This window comes from Oryctolagus cuniculus, chromosome 15 (genome assembly GCF_051225735.1).
Source record: "Oryctolagus cuniculus isolate XC-2025 breed Fujian yellow rabbit chromosome 15, ASM5122573v1, whole genome shotgun sequence".
Lineage (NCBI taxonomy): Eukaryota > Metazoa > Chordata > Mammalia > Lagomorpha > Leporidae > Oryctolagus > Oryctolagus cuniculus.
The window spans coordinates 20,703,465-20,727,675 of record NC_142881.1 but is presented as its reverse complement, the minus strand read 5'-3'; the positions used below and the strand labels follow the sequence as shown (position 1 = coordinate 20,727,675).

General features: G+C 41.7%; 1 long non-coding RNA gene and 1 pseudogene across 23 annotated transcripts in view; one reads left to right on the top strand and one right to left on the bottom strand.

Moving 5' to 3' along the window:
• The window catches only part of LOC149121928 (uncharacterized), a 352,265-nt gene that overhangs the window by 255,209 nt on the left and 72,845 nt on the right, over window positions 1-24,211 (bottom strand). The window lies entirely within an intron of this gene.
• On the top strand, window positions 12,485-13,142 carry LOC100352284 (signal peptidase complex subunit 2 pseudogene; annotated as a pseudogene).

Genomic DNA, 24,211 nt, shown 5'->3' with positions numbered 1-24,211 from the left:
TCCTTTTCAATCTCAATAAGCAGCCACATTTAGAAGCTGCTCCTCTCCTTACTTTCTGCCCAGCCTTGTGATGGAATGAAGGAGTCAAACTTAATCCCCAGAGGTCCTCTGGCCCCAGGCCAGATGCATCCATAAATATGAAAGAGAAGGCCTCCGCCCCTGCTGTGTAGCCACTCTGGTGTAAGTAGAGTGGCCATGCGATTTATTGGTCAACGCAATAAAGGCAGAGCATGAAAGCAAACACTGGTAAGTATGCCTCTGAGACAGCAGACATGCATGTACTGTGACTACACTGAGCTACAAGGACATATGGGCATGCTCAGTGTCAGGCAGGCTGCACCCTTGGGACCCCTCACGAGAGGCAGGAAATGGCCTCTGTGCTGTGTGCTTCTCCTGGGAAACTGTCCTAGATGTTTTCTCCCTTCAAATACTAAAGGAAAGAAGAGGAGAGGGAAGAAGTGAGGAAGAACCCTCTGGACAGGGCAATCACTTGTGAGGTGTGCCTTTGAGCTGATGGATCACCCAGTGCCGGCCCCATCATGGTTCAAAAGGACTGCTTGCCCAGACTCCGGGACCTTCAAGTTTGTAGTCTGTCATTTCCAACCTGGCAACCTGGTGCAGGTTCAGACCTGGAAAGAGAACATGCTCCAATCATGCTGGGAGGGTCCCTACCAAGTGCTCCTCACCACTGAGACAGCCACGCAAAGAGCTGAACAGGCTTGGACTCGGTATGCTTGAGCCTGGAGTCTGGTAAAAGAAGCCCTGGAAAAGGGAAAAGCAAAGCAGTGGGAGACACACAGGTGTCTGGAGGAACCCTTAAAAATAACAGACAAGCCTGACCCTGTTGGAGGTATCAAATTGATCCCTCCTTTGGACAGTTTTGTGGCTCTAGGGGGGTGAAGGGGGTCAGTTATAATAAGATCAGAGGGTACAACCTGGGGAAGACAAATTTCACATCAGTATCAAGTATATAGTTATAAGCATAACTAAAACCTCAGCTCCCCAGGCCCTTCAGACTGATGTCTGCCAAGTTCTGCCACATGGGAATTTAGAAGATCAAAGACAAATTTCACAGCCTGATGTCTTTGTCCTGAGCTGAGTCCTGTTGAGAGGAGGATTAGCCTAGTGAGCCACGGCGCTGGCCCCAACAAATTATTAATATGTGTAATATCATTAGTATCTTTATCTGTCCCTGCCTTTGATGTTTATAGTATAATCAGAGCAATAAGCTTTAATATACAGAAAGACAGGCTGGCGCCACAGCTCTCTTGGTTAATCCTCCGCCTGAGGTGCTGGTACTCCGGGTTCTAGCCCCATTTGGGGCGCCGGATCCTGTCCCAGTTGCTTCTCTTCCAGTCCAGCTCTCTGCTGTGGCCCGGGAGTGCAGTGGAGGATGGCCCAAGTGCTTGGGCCCTGCACCCGCATGGGAGACCAGGAGGAAGCACCTGGCTCCTGGCTTTGGATCGGCCGTAGCAGCCATTTGAGGGGTGAACCAACGGAAGGAAGACCTTTCTCTCTGTCTTTCTTACTGTCTAACTCTGCCTGTCAAAAAAAAAAAAAAAGTAAAAAAGATGAGCCCATAGTTGACAACCAAATCATTAAGTGCTAAAATTAGGGAAATATTGAGCCAATGCTATTTAGAGGACATGTGGTATATACTAGGCACTGTGCTCAGAGCTGGAGATAAAATGGTAAATAAAATAGACACAGCCCACTTCTTATTCAGGATTCTGGTAACTCTAAGCGTTCCTTCCATTGCCAAAGCTCTACACTGCCCCAGATTAGAAGGCTGAATGGGGAGTCTTTTGTCTAAGAAACATCCACATATCAAAAAGGCAGGAAGAATGGACTCTTGAAGTGCTCAGGGGCTTTTTTGCCATCTCCCTCCTAGCTTAATATAATCTGCACAAATTTGTAGGAAGCTCAGATCATCCCCAGATGTAAAATCCAGAGTCAGGACCTCTAGTCTTAGGACCTGATCTGCATCCATGAATATGCACCAGCAGGAGCCTCTGCTGCTGGGAGCTCCACTCTTTGATGGGAATTAGGCTGTGCATGTGGCTCCTTTCTTCTATAGAGTGGAGCCAGGGAAGACAGACCTCAGAACTGTAGGGACAGGAGCAGCCACGTTTAGCCCCCAGGCCCTGTTTTCTTCCTGTTAACTGTGTCTCATACTAGCCATTCTCATCCTTCAACTTCTTTTTAGTTCTGTTTAGAAATGCAGAACAATATGATATTTGAGCATCCTCCAACTTCATTTTTGAGTAATGATAAGCAAATGATTTAACTGCAAAATGATTCTACTAATAGTCTGTTCAGACTCCAAAAATCTCAATAAGCAAACACCTACAAAAATATTGCAATCTATGTGCTAGTCTTAAAGGCAGAGCCAAAGAGCTTCTATGTTACACATTCAAGACAGAGTTTAATCTTAGACACAAACAGTGAATTCTATTTTAAGGATATTTATGCCAAGAACGGGTCTTCAAAATTATAGCAAAAAGAATACCTATTCCTCTTCTTTGATTTTGGAAAGTACCCTCAAAGAAAAGACTCAGCAGCCCAAGCTGGTATCACGGACTTTAGATCATCTCCATCATTTTTGTTATGAAATGAGAGGTGCCCTTGCTCCAGGACCCTCTTGGAGTTTGTTGATGGGACCCTGAAGAGTATCCAGGGTACTTCGTTGGGGAGGAAACAGGTTTTTGAGGCACAGGCTAGACTCTCCCTTGGGAGAGCACCATCCCCAAGAGATGATACAGAATCTCCTTGCAGCTCCTGGGCTCTGAGAGCCAAGACAGGGACGACCAAAGGCAGCATGAAAGGAAGCCAGCAGCAAAGGCTCTGGCTGAACCTGATGTTACTATTTCCTTGGATGCTCAGAAAAGTATTTCAGGAAGCCTCTTACTAATATCATAGAGGTTCTTAAAATTACAATAGAATCACCTGCTAATGACAGAACTGAGCAGCAGGATGCTGCTACTCTACAGTTGTAGAGTACAGCCACCTCTGGAGAAAGAGTCTATCACGCCATGTGTAGAAAAGGGTCTTCCTTGTCAGACTGTACCCAAGAAGGGGGAGAGGCAGACCCCGAAGGGAGACAGAATACAGGGTACCACCATCCCCTATACACACGCCCTCATCAACAAAGCCAGATCTGCCTCACAACAGCATTAAATTAGCTGCCCCATGGGTTTCATATGGTCATCCTCACTTTACAGATGATAAAAATAAAGCTCAGAGAGATTAAGCCATTTGTCCAAGGTCACAAAGCTACATACAAAATGCAAAGCCAGGTCTGCTGATTCCTGTCAGGGTTCTTTCCACCCCCACATGATGCCTCAAGATGTATCTGCAAGCCCCAGCTCTCTCTCCTACTGGCCAATACTGTGACTTTGTACCCTACAGAGAGAGAGAAATAAAGCAGGGATAGCCTGCATGGGGGCTGAACAACCAACTACACTCACAAAGATTCAGTGATAAAACTAGGGATGTGATCATGTGTTGAAAAAAGCAAAATAGAGTTAATGCTGTGGCATAGTAGGCTAAGCCTCCACCTGTGGTACCAGCATCCCATATGGGCACCAGATCCTGTCCCAGCAGCTCCTCACCTGATCCAGCTCTCTGTTATGACCTGGGAAAGCCGTGGAGGATGGCCCAATGTTCGGGGCCCTGCACCCACGTGGGAGACCTGGAAGAAGCTCCTGGCTTCGGATCAGCCCAGCTCCAGCCATTGAGACCCTTGGGGGAGTGAACCAGTGGATGGAAGACCTTTCTCTCTGTCTCTTCCTATCTCTGTATGTAACTACCTCATAAATAAATAAAATCTTTTTAAAAAAGAAAAAAATAATCTCAACCTGCAAGGCATATACAATTACTAGGAGGAAAAAGTGTTTTAACTCACAGGATTAAAACTAGAAAACATAATATCACAAAAGAGAATAAAATGAGAACAGAATACAAGTTTACATATTTTGATGATTTATATACCACAATATAGTCTCTTTGTAATTTTTTCTTTCTTCTTTTTGTTAGTTTTATTTATTTGAAAGGCAGAGAAAGGGGATACTTTTGTGGCACCACATGTTTGCCTGCATTTACAACCCCTGTATCCTATATGGGAGTGCCTCTTTGAGTCCTGCCTACTTTGCTTCTGATTCAGCTTCCTGCTAATGCTCCTGAGAAGGCAGCAGCTGATGGCCCAAGTGCTTGGGCCCGTGTCACTCACATGGGAGATCAGGATGGATTTCCTGGCTCCTGGCTTCACCCTGGCCCAGAGACGGCTGTTGTGGCCATTTGGGGAGTAAAACAGCAAGTGGAAGACTGATCTATCAACTGGTTTCTGTTTTGTTTATTTCCCTTCCCTCCCCTCCCCTCTCCCTGCCCTTCCTCTCCCTTTCCCTTCCCCTCTCTCTCCATCCCTCTCTATTAGTCTGATTTCTAAATAAATAAATAATCCTGGTCTCCTATATGGATAACAGGGAACCTACTACTTGAACTATCACTGCTGCCTCCTGAGGTTCACTTTAATAGGAAGCTAAAATTGGAAGCAGAACTTGGATTCAAACCCAAGCACTCTGATGCAGAACATAGGCCTAACCTCTGCACCAGACACCTGGCCCCTCACTGTCTATGTTTCAATACAAACATGAAGCAATCAGAGTTTGCTTTATATGGTGAGCTTATCAATAGGTACCAGGCTTGACTCTAAGTCTACCAGCCCAAAATCTCCCTGGGTGAAGCTCAGGAATCTATACTTACCTCCATCTCCTTCTTTATCCCCATATAAACTTCTAGGGAGTAAAATGTTGCTTCCCATCTCCTGTTGCAGCCAGGATTCCTCATACAGAAAGTAATGGGATATTAAGGTTGGAAGCAGATTCCTAATATACTTTTCTGGAGTTCATTAATCAGACAACTATAGGCATGTGGGCATAAGTGCTGTTGCCATGTGTTTTCGGCAGGACGAGCCACAAGCTTAACTAACCAATCAGAGAGCTCAACACTTAGTCTGCCAAAGCAGATGAGAGCTGATCATCTGGTACAGCTCTGTGTCCTTGAGGCTCTGGCCCTTCAGGTATCACAACTTTTATAGGCTCTGATGTCAGGCATGTACACCCAACAAATTATTAACATCTGTAATATCATTAACATTTTATCTGTCCTCTCCTTTGAGGCTTATAGCATAGACAGAGGAACAAGGCTAATTCACAGAAAGATGAGCCCACAGTTGACAACAAAATCAGTAAGTGTTAAAGTTAGGGAACTATTAGTCAATTCATATTTAGAGAACATGTAGTGAATACCAGACTTGGTGCTCATAGTTCTCTACTTCTAATAAATGAACTCCTTTAGCTTTCACATAGGAGAAAATGTATTATGTATCTTTCTGTGCCTGACTGGATGGACTGTTCCATCCAAATGCTTCCACAAATGACAACATCCTATTCTTTTTATGGCCAAGTACTACTCCATTGTATATATTTTCAACATTTTCTTTATCGATTTATTTGTCAATGATGTCTTAGCTGATTACATATCCTAGCTGTTTGAATAGGACTTCAATAAACTGGAGTCCAGGCATCTCATTGATGTACTGATTCCACGTCCTTTGGACATATGAGCACTATTGGGTTAGCTGGTTCATTTGATTGATCTATTTTTGTTTAATGAAGGACTTCCATAAGGTTTTCCAGAGATTTCTAAATTCTTCTGCTGTGTATTTAAGAGGTGATTATTAAGATCACTTCTTAGAGCAAAAATAGTGCCTATCAAACAAGTAAGGTAGAGGCTTCCTACAGAGAGCAAGGAGCAAGGGGCAGGGGTAAGGGCCAGGGAGCAGGAAGCACACACTCCACTGCTGGGCTCTGTCCAGTCCTCGAGAGCCCTGCTTTCTGTCAGCATCACCCATCTGAACAGAAGCTTTGAAACCTAGAGATATGTGTTATAAAATCATGAATAAGAGAGCTAAGAATTTTTAAAAATCTGGTTTTGAAATACAAAGGAAGAAAAAGTTCATAAAGAGATCTCTACTACATAAAGTCATCAAATGTCTCTTTTATAAGGAAGAGAAACCTACACATGCCAGGCTACCATAATATTGCAAGTGAGTGACAGCAGGTGTAAGTTTTATTCTTTGTCATGTACATGCTCAGGGATTTACTATTTGATCATTTTTAATGGTCTTAAACGGATAGGCTAATGAGAGTCACTGTACCTGCATATTTAAAATTAAAAACATAAAGGAAAGAAAGTTTAGAGTCTGGAGTTTTTATCTCTCCTTTTCCGTGCACACTAGATCATCAACGTGAATTTGGCACAGAGGCATTGATTGATGGTTCAGGACAAGCAAATCTGTCAAGAAAATAATTTCTGCCCATGAATCAGTCTTGGAAGAAGAAAGGCACAAAGAAGGGGGAAGGCATCGTGAAGAGGACTTCTCTCTGGGGTGTACTTTTGCAAGTCTGGAACAGTTTGGGGACTTAATTTATCCAGGGCACGCTTCATTGAACTGACAGAGATAGCTTCTTCAAAGATAATCATGTGTAAGTCTTTGGGTTGTGGAGGAAGCATTCACATTTCTATTCTCTTTCCCTTTTCTAAGATTCTCATCATCAATAATCTACAATATTAGATCAGTGAGTCTCAAAACCATTCTGGTGATTCCAATGTGGGGTCTTTGAAGTAGTATTTTGAGTACATTGAAATCTAAGCACATGATTTTGATCTGCCTCTCCCTCCACAACCTCAGAGCTGCAGTTAGAACTTCATTTTCCTACCTGACTAAGGAAACTCTTGGCTCAACAGAGTGCTTTCTATGGAGGAGCCACTTCCTCTCTCACAGGAACTTGTGAAGAAGAGTGAGTGTCACTACATCTCATGACAGAGTTTGCAAACTGAGAAAATAGGTAGAATAGAAGAATTCTCTGTAACATCAAAAGTATAGACTAGGTCTTTTTTTGACTAGTGAGCTAGACACAAGGAGGAAAATGGCAGGAGGCTTAGAACCAGAACTTTCAAAGGCCAGTGTGACGCTGTGTCAAGTATTAGTGAGCTCCTTTCAGCTGCTCAACAGCTATCTCACTGCTCTTTCATGTATTTCTTACTTCAAACACACACACACACACACAAGGAGAGAGAGACAGATACAGAGAGAGCACTCCCAATAATACAATAATATTGTGATATTAAATAATATTATGATAGTAAACAATAATTGTGATATAATACAATAACGTGATATTAAAAGAATCAATAAATGGTGGTTTTGGGCTTCTCTATTTAATATTTCATGTAAGAAGGCAATGTTATGACATAGGCAATGCCAGCCCACGGTTCCATCTGGCATGATGGGAGAAGTAGCATTTGAGTGGCTACCGTCAGAGAAGTCTTCTGGAAGTTACTTAAGTAAGTGATGGTGGTCAGGAAGAAAACGTGGAGGGCTGCATAACATTGTCCCTCTACTCAGCACTCACATGTCTTCCCCCTTCCTCCAACTGGCTCTGCTTTATAAATGTCTCTTTTACTCTTGAGGGCTGCAGACAGCACTAATGACAGCTTCCTTTGAATGTTTGACATCGGAAGATCAGAACAGATGCTCTCATTAATTTTCTTTTACTTACCATGGCTTGACTGGCATTCCAAGAAAGGAACTTATCACTCTGCCTCATGGACTGTGTCTGGGCCGGCATCCCATATGGGTGCCAGTCTCTCTCTCTCTCTCTCTTTTTCTCTCTCTCCACTTCTCCCTCTCTGTAACTCTGACTTTTGAATAAATAATTCTTTTAAAAAAAAACAAATTCTGGAGGAGATGGCACAGTGCAAGTCATCATAAAACTCTGAAGAGCCAGACTACCAGGGCTAGTCCTAGTGAGAGATTGAGTCCTGGGGCAAGACAAGATCATTCCAAGGAATCCACAGTAGTAATCCAGGGGGTGAAAGGGCCCTATGTTCATCAAATGGTGCTTGTCCAGACCTCTTCAAGAGCACATAGAATATCCTGGAGGATACCAAAAGTATTTCAGGGAACTCTCAGCAAAATCAAGTCTAATGGGAGAAGCAGGGACAAGGGAGAGTGATATTTGTGGCTGGGAACCAACTCTATCTATAGGCTAGTATAGGTTGGGGAAGCCTAGGCCACAAGTAAGATAGAACCATTGAACTAGTGCTGTGATTCTTAACTCAGTCTACCACAAAATTCCCTAAGGTATGTGTGAAAAACAAGTATTCAATAATCCATAGGACAATCAACAGGTCCAGGTGGGCACCTGTATTTTTATCAAGCCCCACAGGCCATTTTAATAGTCAAAATATGGATCCTTCAGAAAAGATGGACTAAAAAGACTAATCTTTACAGATGAAGAAGAATTGTTATGAATAGCCTACATATTTTTTATTTTCTATTTGCATATTTGTCTACTTTAAATCATTTTCTATGATCTAGTTTCTATTCTTAAGGCCCATCATTATTTATCTCTACCTTTCAAAACATTTTTGGAGTGACTAGAAAAAGTCAATACCTTCCGTGAGAAAACCACAGAAATGATATTAAGAAAATAATCTCACTTCTGTGTTGCATATATCCAAAAGAAATGAAAATATGTCTATATAAAAACTTGTACATGAATGTTTATAACAGTGTTATTCAGATCAAGAAAATGGAAAAATCAAAATAATCATCAACTGGAGAATGGATTTAAAACATTATTGTTTGGATACAATAAAATATTATGTGGCAATAAAAAGGAGAAAAGTATTGATGTGTGCTACAACATAGATGAACTTTAAATATATTATGTCGATTGAAAGAAGTGAATTACACCAGGCATCAAAAAGATATTCTGCAATTCCATTTATATGAAATATGAACAGGCACATTTTAGAGATAAAAAATTAGGTTAGTGGTTGCCAAGGGCATGGGGGGAGTTGCTGAAAGAGAGAACAGAGTGATGGCTAATGAATACAGTTCTTCTTTTACAGGAGACAAAAGTGTTCTAAACTTTGTTTGATGGTTATACAATCAATAAATATATCAAAAAACATTGAATTATGTACTTTGAAAGGGTGAATTATATAGTATCCACATTATGTTTCAATAAAGCTTTTGGGGAAAAAAGATTATATATATAATATTAATTTTGTAATCAATATTATAAAAGGAATGGTTTCTTTACATGAGGGAGCATCCATAGTCTTAAAATGTTGTTATTAAGATTACATTTTTACATAATCACAGTGAAGATAGAACCATAACAATTTTTTAATTTTTTTTTGAGAGAGACAGAGAGAAAGAGAAGGCACTCCCATTCGCTGGTTTTCTCCACAAGGGACCTGAAATGGCCAAGGTTTGGCCAGGCCTGGAGGCAGGAGCTGAGAACTCAATACAAGCTGCCCACATTGGTGGTAGGAACCCAAGTACCTGAGCCATCACGGCTTCCTCCCAGGTTTTACATCGACAAGAAGCTGGAGTTAGAAGCCAGAGGCAGGAATACAACCGAGTTACTCAAAGGTGAAACGTGGCCATTTTAGCTGTTCTACTAAATATCTACTCTGACAATTTCAGTTTCATTCTATATGTAGCTTGGTTTAATGTACTGTGACAATCCGAAGTTTGCCAAATTTATTGTTTCTACTTTAGCTGTAGAAATAATGAGGGAAAAAGGAAAAAATTCTAACATGCCTTTTAACAACAAAAAAAAATGAAAAAACCATTATTTGATATGTTTAATCCTGAGTATATGACTTCTTGAATCTTTTGAGCTAGAGATTCTTCTATTCTAATTTTGATATATTTGGTATACATATCAGGGACCGTAAGAGATATTTTGTATAATATTTCTAAATAGCACCAATTAAAATTCATCCTTCTGAAAGTTAATACATTCACTTCTTAGACAATTGCTCATAACATTTGAGTGTCTTTCATATTGTTTCCTCTTTTTAAAAAAATAGCAACAACATGTTTGAGGTTATATTTAAATCAACATTGTGATGTACTTGTTTTTGAATCTTATTTTCATATTCATGGTCAGACATCATGTATGTTCATATTCTGTATTAGAAAATGGGCAATACCATTAAAAAAGAAGAAATTACAGCTGAAGTTATTCTACCCATGAGCCTGGAAAACACAAACAGATATGGGAGAAGAAAAGTATTGTATTTCAGATGACAGAATCATCATTTGAATTGCAAATAATAAACTCCTTACATATGGAGAAAATAAGAGTAGTGAGATAGGGAAGGTGTGAAAAAAAAAGCAATGAGGGAGAAGCCCATAGGCAACCAAATCAAGACACTGTCACAAAGGATATTAAGGGAGCTGAGGTCAAAATCCTGAGCTCAATAATGTCCTCTATGCATTCTATACTCATTTTGGCCTCATGTACAGAACCATAAGAGTTACTGCCAGCTCAGGTAGAATCAAGCTCCCACATTTAATCTTCTTAGTATCAGAATTTTCAATTATGAGGTTTTTATCTTCTTTGACCTTTTTCACCTCCATTATAACAAGAATTACAGAGTCCAGAGGAAGGTTCAAAAACCATCATATGGATACATTTACTCAACCTTTAGTGAGTGGCTGTTTTTAATCTGAATCTCACTGCCACCACTCCAGGCTCCAGACTCCTTGTCTCATGCGCCAATATGACCATGAAAAAGAGCTCACACCTATAAACCCCACACTGACAAAAATTATATTAAGCATAATAGAAGGTTATATAAGGTCTTAAAGTTCATTTCACTAAATCTATACCTATTATAACTTCTTTCATCAGGAATGTTTTATTAGCACATGCAGAAGAAAGAGTTCTTTCCTTCCTACAGGAAGGGCATTAGTGAATCTCCAGAATAATGCCAGGCACCAGGAAGATATACATGGATAGATATGACCACCAAATGAATTATGAATAAATGAATAAATAAAAAACAACTACAGGGATTCAAACATGGTAGAATGGGCGGGGGGAGGCGCTTATTGCACTAGTCTAGGGGAAGATAGTTTAAAAAAGAGTGGAGAGAGCCCGCGTCGTGGCTCAATAGGCTAATCCTCCACCTGCAGCACCGGCACCTCGGGTTCTAATCCCAACCAGGGCGCCGGATTCTGTCCCAGTTGCTCCTCTTGTGGTACAGCTCTCTGCTGTGGCCCGGGAGTGCAGTGGAGGATGGCCCAAGTCCTTGGGCCCTGCACCCCATGGGAGACCAGAAGAAGCACCTGGCTCCTGGCTTCGGATCAGCGCAGTGCGCCAGCCGCAGCGCACCAGCCGCAGCAGCCATTGAGGGGTGAACCAACGGAAAAGGAAGACCTTTCTCTCTGTATCTCTCTCTCACTGTCCACTCTGCCTGTCAAAAAAAAAAAAAGTGGAGAGAGTGCAATCCCAGGGAAGAGTTAAGGAGAAAACTGCAGAGGAAACTCCTCATAAATTAGAGGGACGCTGTGGACCTACGTGGAGGGTGTGGATGTGCACAACAGAGGACCCCAGCAGCCGAGAGCCTCAGCACCAGCTTTGGAGAGTGAGATGTGACCAGATGACAGCAGTCCAAACCACTGGGAGTAAAGCTGCGGGAAGAGCCTGGCATGATTCTGGCTTGGAGCTCTGTGTGGGAGAGTGTACCTACCAACCTAGCGGCAAAGAAATGGGGCACATTTCTCTCTCCCCAGCTACCCAGCACTGGCATCCTGTAACTAGCTAAGAGAAGGCAGGTGACATTTTGGATGTTGGTGAACTCAAGAGACTTCCATAGCCTTGGCAGCTCATGACAAGAGCCTCAGGTGATTACTGACATCATAAATAAGAGTGTCAATTGTTAAATCAACAACGGGAGTCACTGTGCACCTGCTCCCCAGGTAGGACCTCTGCCCTTAATGTGTTGTACTATGAGAATTAATGGTAAAACTACTACTCAAACAGTACTCTATACTTTGTGTGTCTTTGTGAGAGCAGTCTGTTGAAATCTTTACTTAGTATATACTAAGTTGATCTTCTGTATATAAAGATAATTGAAAATGAATCATGATGAAGAATGGGATGGGAGAGGGAGTGGGAGATGGGCTGGTTGCAGGTGGGATGGAGGTTATGGGGGGGGAGAGCTGCTATAATTCAGAAGTTGGTTGTACTTTGGAAATTTATATATATTAAATAAAAGTTGAAAAGTAAAAAAAGAATCTCTAGAACATAGGCAAACACATGGAGACTGACAACATGCTCCTGAATAAACAGTTGGTCACTGAAGAAATCAAAAAAGAAATAAAAAAATTTCTGGAAGCCAATGAAAATAACAATACAATATCAAAACTTGTAATATACAACAAAAGCAGTGTTAAAAGGAAACTTTATAGCAATCTGTGCCTACATCAAGAAATTGAAAAGGCACCAAATAACAGAGCTATCAGTGCATCATAAGGATCAAGAAAAACAACAGCAAACCAAATCCAAAACTAGTAGGAGAAAATAAATAATTAAAATTAGAGAAGAGAGACAAGATGGCCACAGAGGCTGCACAGGGTGGGAGAAGCGGTGAGGGCGGTGGTGGCCCCAGCAGCAGGACAAGCAGTAGCTGCAGCAGCTTATTAGGTAAGTGGAAGGTTGATGATAAGCTTGCAAAAATTGATAAGTGGGATAGACCAGCTGTGAAAAACTCTCTGGATGATTCTGCCAAAAATGTACTTCTGGAAAAGTACAAGTCCATGGAGAATTTTGGTTTAATTGATAGACACTTCACCATCTGTACTATCTCCTGCTTCTTTGCCATAGTGGCTTTGATCTGGGATTACATGCACCCTTTTCTAGAGCCCAAGCCTGTTTTAGCTTTGTACATCATAGCCTATTGTGTGATGGGATTCTCACCATTTATACCTCATATAAGGAGAAGAGCATCTTTCTCCTGGCCCACAGAAAAGAACCTACAGGATATTTGGCAGCTGTCCTCCAGTCTGAAAAGGTTCAGTGACAAATATACTCTGAAGCTGACTTTGGCCAGTGGCAGAACAAAGCAGCAACAAGAAGTTGAGTTCGCAAGTCCACTGCTAAATTCCTTGACCACAGTGGAATGCTGGTCATGGATGCACGTGAACCTGAAATATCCAGGCTCCATGACAGTCTTGCCACAGAAAGAAAAATAAAATAACCAGTTCTAAAAGCAGCCCAATTTCTGCTGACTCATGTTGAGTTACCAAGTGAGTTGGGGGAAGAAACAGAACTTAAAATTGGTAAAGTATGAATGTTAAAAATGTCCCTGTCTTATCCAGAAAGTTTAGTCCATTCTGGATAAATAGGATTTTCTAGCACAGACTTGAGAAGTTGTAACTCTGATGTCTAGCTGTAGCCTCTTTGGTCTGCTTATTGTATTATTTTATTCACTTTTCTGGAAAAGCATTTTTGCTAAAAGCCGTGCAGACTTTTCCATTTGTACCTAGCAGTATTATATAGTACAGCTTTGTGACGTGCAGCATTTGAAGACTCGGTTTATAAAAACTGCTAACCTCTTGTTGACTTTATGTTAATTTCTATTTCAACAGCTGTTTGCCTCAGAATTCAGGATACAGCTTCTTTTCTATGACAGCTTCCATTCACACACCATTTTTGTGGGTGTCTGTATCTCTAACTTGGGAAGAATTTAAAAAGAAAAAAAACAGCTTTTTAATTCATTTAAAACATTTTGTTACATTTTGTGCTCTTAACCAATTAAAGAGACTACTAGAACTCATAGAAGAGTTTGGAAAGGTAGCAGGTTATAAAATCAACACACAAAAATCAATAGCCTTTGTATATGCAGACAATGCCACAGCTAAAAAAGACCTTCTAAGATCAATCCCATTCACAATAGCTACCAAAGAAATCAAATACCTTGGAATAAATTTAACCAAGGATATCAAAGATCTCTATGATGAGAATTACAAAACATTAAATAGAGAAGTAGAGGAAAATAACAAAAAAAAAATGGAAAAATCTTCCATATTCATGGATTGGAAAAATCATCATCATCAAAATACCCATACTACTGAAAGCAATTTTTTTTTGACAGGCAGAGTGGACAGTGAGAGAGTGAGAGAGACAGAGAGAAAGGTCTTCCTTTGCCATTGGTTCACCCTCCAATGGCCGCCACGGCCGGCAGGCTGCGGCCGGCGCACCGCGCTGATCCGATGGCAGGAGCCAGGTACTTATCCTGGTCTCCCATGGGGTGCAGGGCCCAAGCACTTGGGTCATCCTCCACTGCACTCCCTGGCCACAGCAGAGAGCTGGCCTGGAAGAGGGGCAACCGGGACAGAATCCGGCGTCCCGACCAGGACTAGAACCCGGTGTGCCGGCGCCGCAAGGCGGAGGATTAGCCTAGTGAGCCACGGCGCTGGCCTGAAAGCAATTTAGAGATGCAGTGTGATACCAATCAAAATATCAAAGACATTCTTCTCAAATATAGAAAAAATGATGCCAAAATTCATATAGAAACACAGGAGACCATGAATAGTTATAGCAATCTTATACAACAAAAACAAAGCTGGAGGCATCACAACACCAGATTTCAAGACATACTATAAGGCAGTTACAATCAAAACAGCCTGGTACTGATACAAAAGCAGATGGATAGACCAATGGAACAGAATAGAAGCTCCAGAAATCAACCTATGCATCTACAACCAACTTATCTTTGACAAAAGAGTTAAAAATCCATAAAACAAGGACAGGTCTCTTTAACAGCTGGTGCTGGGAAATCTGGATCTCCACATGCAGAAGTGAGAAGAAAAATTTCCACCTTATACTTTACAATCAAAAAATCCACTCAAAATGGATCAAATACCTAAATCCATGTCCTACTGCCATCAAATTATTAAAGAACATTGGGGAAACCCTGCAAGACATTGGCATAGGCAAACAGTTCTTGGAAAAGACCTCAGAGTCACAGGCAACCAAAGCCAAAATCGACAAATTGAGAAGCTTCTGGACGGCAAAGGAAACATTCAGCAAAGTGAAGAGGTAACTCACAGAATGGGAGAATTATTTGCAAACCATGCAATGAATAAAGGATTAATAACCAGAATACATAAGGAGCTCAAAAGAGGAAATCCAGATGTGCAATAGACACATGAAAAAATGCTCAGGTTCACTAACCTCAGGGAAATGCAAATCAAAACCACAGTGAGGTTTCACCTCACCTCTGTTAGAATAGCTTTCATACAGAAATCAACAAACAACAAATGCTTGGAGGATGTGGGGGAAAAGGCACCCTAATCTGTTGCTCCCCCTCTCGCGGAGGAACGACACTAGACCCTGCGCTGTTCTTTTATCTGCTTGGCTCTTCCCGGGTTAGCTGCCAGCCCCCCGCCTCCATGGAGGGGCAGCACCCCCGGTTGATTTCCCCGCTTCCGCGGAGGAGCGGCACACCGCCGGCTGGCTCTCTCGGGGGGCTACTCAGATGTTCCTCAGGTGTTCCTGGTGCTTGTTGTCTCTCTCCTCCTTCATAGTCCTCTTCCACCAATCCCAACTCTGCTACCCACACACCGAGCACGCTGCTCTCCTCCAATCAGGAGCAGGATCAGCTCCTGCAGCTTATCAGTCAAATTGGCGAGGCAGCTGCGTAGAAGTTGTTTGGTCTCTCTCTCAGCGCCATATTGTGGGAGATCAGATGCATAAAATTAGTCCTAGTTCCAGTAATTTAGTCTAGTCTCAGTTGCTCCCCACACTAATCCACTCTTGGTAGGAATGTAAACTGGTACAGCCACTGTGCAGACAGTATCGAGATACCTCAAAAATCTGAATATAGACCTACCATACAACCCAGCTATCCCACTCCTGGGAATTTTCCCAAGGGAAATGAAATCAGCATATGAAAGATGTATCTGTACCCCCATGTTTATTGCACCTCAGTTCACAACAGCTAAGATATGAAATCAATCCAAATGTCTGTCAACTGAAGACTGGATAAAGAAAGTATGGGATATGTACACAATGGAATACTACACAGCGGTAAAAATTGAAATCCTATCATTTGCAACAGAATGGATGAAACTGGAAAACATCATACTTCGTGAAATAAGCCAGTCTCAAAAAGACAAATACCATATGTTCTCCCTGATCTGTGTGACACTTTGAGATATGATGACTTTGAACAGCCTCTGTCAAGACTATTGAGGAACATTTTGTTTTCATATTATTTGTTGAACTCTTTACATAGTATAATCTCATGTGTATTAAGCTAACTGAAAATACATCTTAGTTGGTTAACTATGGAGACAAAACTGGCAAAGGTGATGACAGAGGATCTAAGCAGAGCATCTACAGTGTACACTACAATGTTTTAAGACAAATGAGGCCACCTCGTGGTTCACTAGGCTAATCCTCCACTTGGGGCACTGGCACCCTGGGTTCTAGTCCCAGTTGGGGTGCCAGATACTGTCCCGGTTGCTCCTCTTCCAGTTCATCTCTCTGCTGTGGCCCAGGAAGACAGTAGAGGATGGCCCAAGTGCTTGGGCCCTGCACCCACATGGGAGACCAGGAGGAAGCACCTGGCTCCTGGCCTGGGATCAGCACAGCGCGCCGGCCATAGCGGCCATTTGGGGGGTGAACCAACGGAAGGAAGACCTTTCTCTCTGTCTCTCTCTGTCTAACTCTGCCTGTCAAAAAAAAAAAAAAAAGACAAATGAGAGAAGAAAGCAAACACAACAGCATCAATAAGAACTAATTCAGATCACCTATGTGGTCCCAGGAAAGCTACTTCTTATTTCTAAGCTTCAGATTCTAATATGTTAAAAAAATTATTAGCACACACTTTTTAAGTTTGTTATAAGGAGTAAAGTAGGTAATAAATAATTCCATGTGTTTTAGCTGGGTAAACTGATTGTTTTTAGAGTAATAAACAACCAGATAAACTCTAGTGCGAATAGGAAGAGAAGTACTACTTAGACCCCTTTTAGCAGAAGAGTTTTCCTCATCCAAGAGTTCAGAACCCTTGCAACTAGATAAGTTACCTATTTTAGCTTGGAAGAAGCAAGTGCGCCCCATCTGACCACTGTATTTATCTTTTTTCTGAGACTTCATTCATGGCAGGCAGAGCTGTCCTCAGTTCTACCTAAGAGCTTCTCAGAATACTGTCTCTTCCCACAACTCAAGACAAAGGCGTCTAAGGGGATACGCTGATGACTTATCAGGAGAAATATTGCTTTTGAATATTTTTCTTTTTGACAAGATGTCTAAAGATAAAAATCTTTGAAAATGATAGAAATACAATAAAACTACACTGAATCTGAGAGCATATTTAAGGTTGGAGAGCAAAAATAATTTTGAGTCAATTCTGTTTGTATTGATCCATAGGTCTCAATTTTCATTTATGATTAAGACACAAATATAAGTTTAAAAGGAACCATCATTCAGCAAGAAATTTTTAAAGATTTATTTATTTATTTCACAGGCAGAATTACAGAGAGAAAGAGAAAGGAAATGAGATTTCCACTGGCTAGTTCACTCCACAAATGGCCACTAGGCTAATGACCACAGCTGGACCAGGCCAATGCCAGGAGCTTCATCCTGGTCTCCCCACATGAGTGGCAGGGACCCAAATATTTGGACCATCTTCTGCGTCTTTCCCAGGCACACTAGCAGGCAGAAGAATTGGAAGTGGAGCAGCTGTTGGTCAAACCAACACTCATTTGGGATGCCGGCATTTCAATGCATTACAACATTGGCCCCTGAATGATGATTCTGCAATGCATGCCATGTGGACCAAAATTTGTTGTTATGTGATTGCTCACTGCTACCTATTTTCTTACTGATGACCCTCCCTTCACAAATGAGGTACCAGAAGTGGGTTCATTGTCTCCTAAAGCCTTAGACCTCAGAAAAGAGATATCAGTAGAACAAACTTGGACACCCAGTCTGGCATACCAGCACTAGATCTATAACAGCAGCAGATTGGTTAATATAAACATCTAACACAACTTGTGTGACACTGATAATCTGAACACTGATGGGTGGGAACCAACCATCAGTACCATTGTTCAACTCCACGTCAAATTTAGGAAGAAATGAATTGTAGGGGTGAGAGAAGGTCACTGATATGAAACACTGCAACTTAGCCACCTAGTCTATCACTAGCTAATACCCAAGATTAAAAGAATAGAAGATTTATAGACACAACTAAGGAGTTTCTTTGTTGCTTTCATATAAAATATCTGAGTACAAAAAGTCAAAAGAGCTGCAATGTTAGATGCTTCTGAGACCCGATGAAACAAGAACTCAAGAAATCTTGTTTCAGAAACTATTATGTCCCTTAAACTGTGCTTATGATTATGGGAATAAAGGACTCTATTTTCAAATATTATGCAGTATACTTGAGATGACAAGATGATCTGTATGAAAATATCGGGGTTCAGAGTTTGCCACAATAAGAAAGAAAAACCTGAAATCATCCAAAAAGATACTGCAATCAACAGAGGTGTTGGTAACTGACAAAATTCTACAAAATAGCTTAATACATCATCTTGTTTGAAGGGTATACATAAATTACCAAAAGGTATGCATTCAGATAGAGGCGCCATGACTCAGAGGGAGTATCTACAGCACAAGGGAGAGCTGCCCTATCTAAATTGGGCTTGGTATGACCAGGAAATGAAATTGCCAGGATTTTTTCTTATCGTGCAGCAAAATCTATCCTATTCTGATTACTAAAAGCAATAATTTATCATTTTAAGCCCAAATCACAGGCCCAATCCTAGTTCTGCTTTGAGTCGTGTATCTCATCTAGAATATTCCTTTGGACTATTCATTCCCCAAGAGACCCACACGGGCATATCCAACTGATTGCATTACATGTTCCATAAGCCACTGATGGCCTTCTGGCAGGTAAATTATCAAACAGCAGTGTCAAATGCCTGCAAAATTTGACTTACTATAAAATTATTCTTTAATATTTGAAAATGCTACAGAACTAGAAAGATAAACTTGAAGGATTGGGATTGCTATTGTTTTTTGAAGAGTAATGCATCAGCATTAATCCCATTTAGGGGGACAATTTTCAATATGGAAAACAGTTTTTCTTTTAGTAAGTACAGCAAAAAAAAATCGATTCTGAAATGACTGGAAAAATCTATACTAGGCATTGTACAGTGAAAACAGAAGAAATCTTTAAACGAACATGGTTTCTTTCATTCTGAATTTCAGATATTGTAGGAAATTTCTACTTAAACTATTGGACAGTAATATGCTTCAAATGTGTGTAATGGGATTGCATTGGTGCTCTATAGCATTTTTTTTAATTATGAGACTCAGAAGATGAAATATATAGAGCTATTTGAACACATCAACACACAATGTTATTACTGAAACTGTTCATGCCCACAACAAACTTGGAAGAATAGTGCAGGAAAAGCCTTTATGTTCTTATATGTATTCATCACACTTATCATCTTTTTATAATTTTGGTTGTTCAAATTATTCAAAAATTTCTCATTTGGGACTCCTTCAAGCTAACTCTTCACCCATTTAATATATCCCCCATTAATCTTGGAGTATATCCTTGGTTTCTGTCTGGATAAGATACCCTAAGCTCATTTTCTTTTCCCCACCCCAAAACTGGAATAAACTACCCCAAAGAGATGGAACAACTACCAGCAGTATGTGGTCTGAAATCATGCAGCAACAATCTTAAAATAAAACAATACAAGCAATACGATGACAATAGCATCAAAAATTGTATTTAGTAGTAAATATAAGAAGAAATAAAAGATACTGGAACACATATACAAAAAACACTATGAAGTACCAGTTACAGAATTTTTGAAACACCTTAAAAAAGCTATTCTAAGTTCATGGATTTCAAGAAACAGTATCATTAAGCTATCAATCCTTCACAAACTACAAATTTATCAGTAGGAACAATTCAGTTACAATTAAAATTTCAGAAATTCTCTCTCCATTGGCAAATTGATTCTAAAAAAATAGTTGGAAATCCAATGGGCCTTAAAAAATTATGATATGAACCAGTGCTGTGGCGTATTGAGTAAAGCCGCCACCTGTAGTGCAGGCATCCCATATGGAAAATGGTTTGAGACTCAGCTGCTCCACTTCTGATCCAGCTCTATGCTACAGCCTGGGAAAGCAGTACAAGATGGCCCAAGTGCTTGGTCCCCTGCACCTGTGGAAGAACTGGAGGAAACTCCTGGCTCCTGGCTTCGGATCGGCACAGCTCTGGCCATTGTGGGCAACTGGGGAGTGAACCAATGGGTAGAAGACCTCTCTCTTTCTCTGCCTCTCCTTCTCTCTGTGTTTAACTCTGACTTTCAAATAAACAAAATGATAAATTAAAAAAAATGATGATAAATTAGCAAGTTACTGAAGATGAAGCAGACAGAGAAGAAGATGAGATACAGAAGGATCCAAGGAAGCTTGCTCAGCCTCTTGTAGCCAAGAAGGATCAACAACTCCAGTATAAGGTTACAGTATGAAAACAGATCAGGAAGCATGTCCTAGTATCTCAGAACGCCGTAGAGAGTAGGCCAAGGGTGGACATAGCTTAATATAGTCTCACCTCTCAAGAGTGGCCAGGCATGCAAATAATTGCATTATAACAAGGTGTCGTGAGCCTTTTGATATTTTAGAATCTACAAGATCCTAATTCAGAAGACAATGCAGTGACCAAAAAATGAAAAAGCACTTTGTAAGGTTGCATTTGTTTGATGTAATACTGACAAAATCATATTATCCTTGTGACCCTAAACAATATATTAAAGGAAATGAACATAATTTTTTATCTCATGACTTATCAATGCTTAATATTCATATGTAAAGGTTATTATAGACAATGTGATAATTATTATTAAAATTACCACCAAATAATATTGTGTTTCTCACTTTAGCTAAGGTTAGCTAACATCCAGGTTTAGTTAAAAACTGATTATGGTCTTTTAAATTTCAAGATTCATAAGAAAACTATAAACTATGACTGTATCTGCTCATAGTTTTCCAGACAGCACAACAAATGCACTGTGTGAAGCATGATTAGATAGAGAGATTGTGCATTGCGGAGGGGTTTTTCTCAAAGATTTATTTATTTGAAATGCAGAGTTACAGAAAGAAGGGGAGATGGAGAGGGAAGACAGATCTTTCCTCCACTGGTTTATTCCCCAAATGGCCTCAATGGCTATGGGACTTGGCCAGGAAGCCAGGAGTCTGGAACTCTGTGGGGAGCAATCCGGACCAGACTAAGTTACTCGAATTAGGACTTATTCTATGCATCTGCTCTCCCACAATATGGCGCTGGGAGAGAAGTAAACAGCTTCCGCACAGCTGCCTCCAGTTCAACCAATTAACTGTAGGACTTGCTCCTGATTGGAGAGCAGCGTACTCGGCGTGTGGGCAGCCGAGTTGGGATTGGCAGAGAAGGACTATAAAGGAGGAGAGAAACGGCATGCACCAGGAACATCTATGGGGAACATCTAAGGGAACCCGTGCAGCCCCCGAGAGAACCGGCCGGCGGTGTGCCGCTCCCCTGCGGAAGTGGGGAATGTGGCCAGGGGGAACTGCCCTTCCACGGAGGTGGAAGGGATAGTAGCCAACCCGGGAAGAACCAGCAGCAAACCCGGGGAGGGCCGAGCAGACGAAAGAACAGCGCAGGGTCCTGTGTCGTTCCTCCACGAAGAGGGGGAGCGACAGAACTCCATCCAGGTTACCCATGTAGGTGGTTAGGGCCCAAGCACTTGGCCATCTTCTGCTGCCTCCCAGGTACACTGACAGGGAACTAGATCAGGAGAGGCACAGGCAAGACTGGAACCAATTAGTTACACGGGATGTCAGCGTCACAGGTGGCAGCTTAACCCCCTGTACCACAACACTGGCCCCATGTAGGGAGAGTTTTAAATCATAGAATCAGATGAAGTATAATCAGTCCCAAGAGTTCATGAGCCATTTTGGAGGTGGTGCATGGAAGCATGCACCAGTTGTCAGGCATGACTAATGAGAAAGCAAGACAACTCAGTCACCTACGGCAGCTCCTCCCAGATCTCGGCAACTCCTCCCAGATCTCAGCCTCCAAGACCAACTCTGCCCTTGTTTTTAGAGAGCCTCAGAAAACTGTAAGAAGCACTTCTGGGAAGACAGCTCCTTGTGAGTTTTACCTAAGAGAAGGAAGCAGAAATTCTCCATGGAGTATTCAGCTGAAGAAATCCCTCAGTCTTCCTCCGAGCTGAACGTTATAGTTTGACAAACACAAACCAGAACTTGACATTCTCCTCAGCCCTCTTAACTCAACCTTTTCAATGCCAGCAAAAGAGACTGTGGCAACCAGTGCCAGATGGATGTAGCCCCAGTCATTCCCACATGTGTGTTCATTACCATAAAGCAGTCCCTGCGGGTCATTAGAAACCCCTGATTAATGCCTAAGGAAGTCCCGTTTTTGCTGTCAATGCTCCTTCTACTCAGCCACATCTGCAGAACACACACTGTTCAGAATTCAGCCTGAGCACAATATCCTTTTCTCTACCTGGTAATTTCTCCCCCTTTATCACTTAAACATTCTAGCAAATGTTTCCCTTGCACAGTTATCTCCCTAACATCACGTCTCAAGTCTGGCTTGTCTTTTGATAGAGAGAAATTACCAAACTCAAGAAAGCATGTCCCTTTGCTCTTTTACTTCCAAGCAAAGCCTTTATTTTATTCCAGAAATCTTTTCCCATTTGACATATTTCTTTTTTAATTTTCAGACTCACAACAGAGAAATCTCTATTCAGAAACCTGTTTAGCTTCATTCAAACCTTTCAATTACCAGGTCTCTCCATTCATTTCTCTTCCTGTTTACAACAAAAGATCCCCTGCCTTCCTTCACAGGCGCCATCCTCTGAAGGTTTTACATCTTAAGAACCCAACTCCATACCGGTCACATCTACACAGCAGGGGCCATTTAAATGTATCAGCTCATGATGGCTTAAGGTTACCACTTCTCAGAGCTGGCTAAAAGCATAAAGCAAGGATAACTCCAGAAAAACCCACCCTTCCCTTTTGACTGTAAAACGTATTCCTGAAAGAATGGAGGAACTGCATTACCTGTCACTTCATAAATACCATTCAAGAAAAAAACAGGGTAAAAAAAATGGGAAAAAAAATGAGAGCAAAAATGTATTTAATACTCACATTCTATTTACATTTCCCTTACTAACTCTTTAGCTGTTTGTCTAAAATGTCAGTTGTGGGGAGCAACTCAGACTAGACTAAGTTACTGGAATTAAGACTTATTCTATGCATCTGCTCTCCCACAATATGGCGCTGAGAAGGGAGAAACAGCTTCTACACAGCTGCCTCTCGCCAACTTGACAAGCTGCAGGAGCTGCTCCTGATTGGAGGAGAGCAGCGTACTCGGCGTGTGGGTAGCAGAGTTGGGATTGGTGGAAGAGGACTATAAAGGAGGAGAGAGACAACATGCACCAGGAACATCTATCTGAAGGAACACCTGTGCAGCCCCCGAGAGAGCCGGCCGGCGGTGTGCCGCTCCCCCGCAGAAGTGGGGAAAGTGGCAGGGGGAACCGCTCTTCCACGGAGGTGGAAGGGACGGTAGCCAACCCGGGAAGAACCAGCAGCAACCCGGGGAGGGCCGAGCAGACAAAAGAACAGCGCAGGGTCCTGTGTCGTTCCTCCGCGAAGAGGGGGAGCGACAGTCAGTCTCTTGTTTCTGTGGTAATCTGAGAGAGTAGTGCATTGATATTGTATATTTTACAGTTATATTAAATTATTTAACAAAAATACAGAAGGAGGGCTCGGCGCTGTGGCAGAGCAGGCTCCTCTCTGCCTGTGGTGTCAGCAGCTGATTCATGTCCCGCTGCTCCTCTTCCAACCCAGCTCTCTGCTATGGCATGGGAAAGCAGAAGATGGCACAGGTATTTAGGCACCTGCACCCATGTGAGAGACCCAGAAAATGTTCCTGGCTTTTGGCTTCAGATCTGCCCAACTCCAGACATTGTTGCCATTTGGGGAGTGGACCAGCGGACAGAACACCTCTCTCTGTATCTCCCTCTCTCTGTAATTCTACCTCTCAAATAAATTTTTAAAAAGGATTTTTTTTTAAACTTTTATTTAATGCATATAAATTTCCAAAGTACGACTTATGGATTACAATGGCTTCCCCCCCATACCGACCCTCCCACCCACAACCCTCCCCTTTCCCACTCCCTCTCCCCTTCCATTCACATCAAGATTCATTTTCGATTATCTTAATATACAGAAGATCAGCTTAG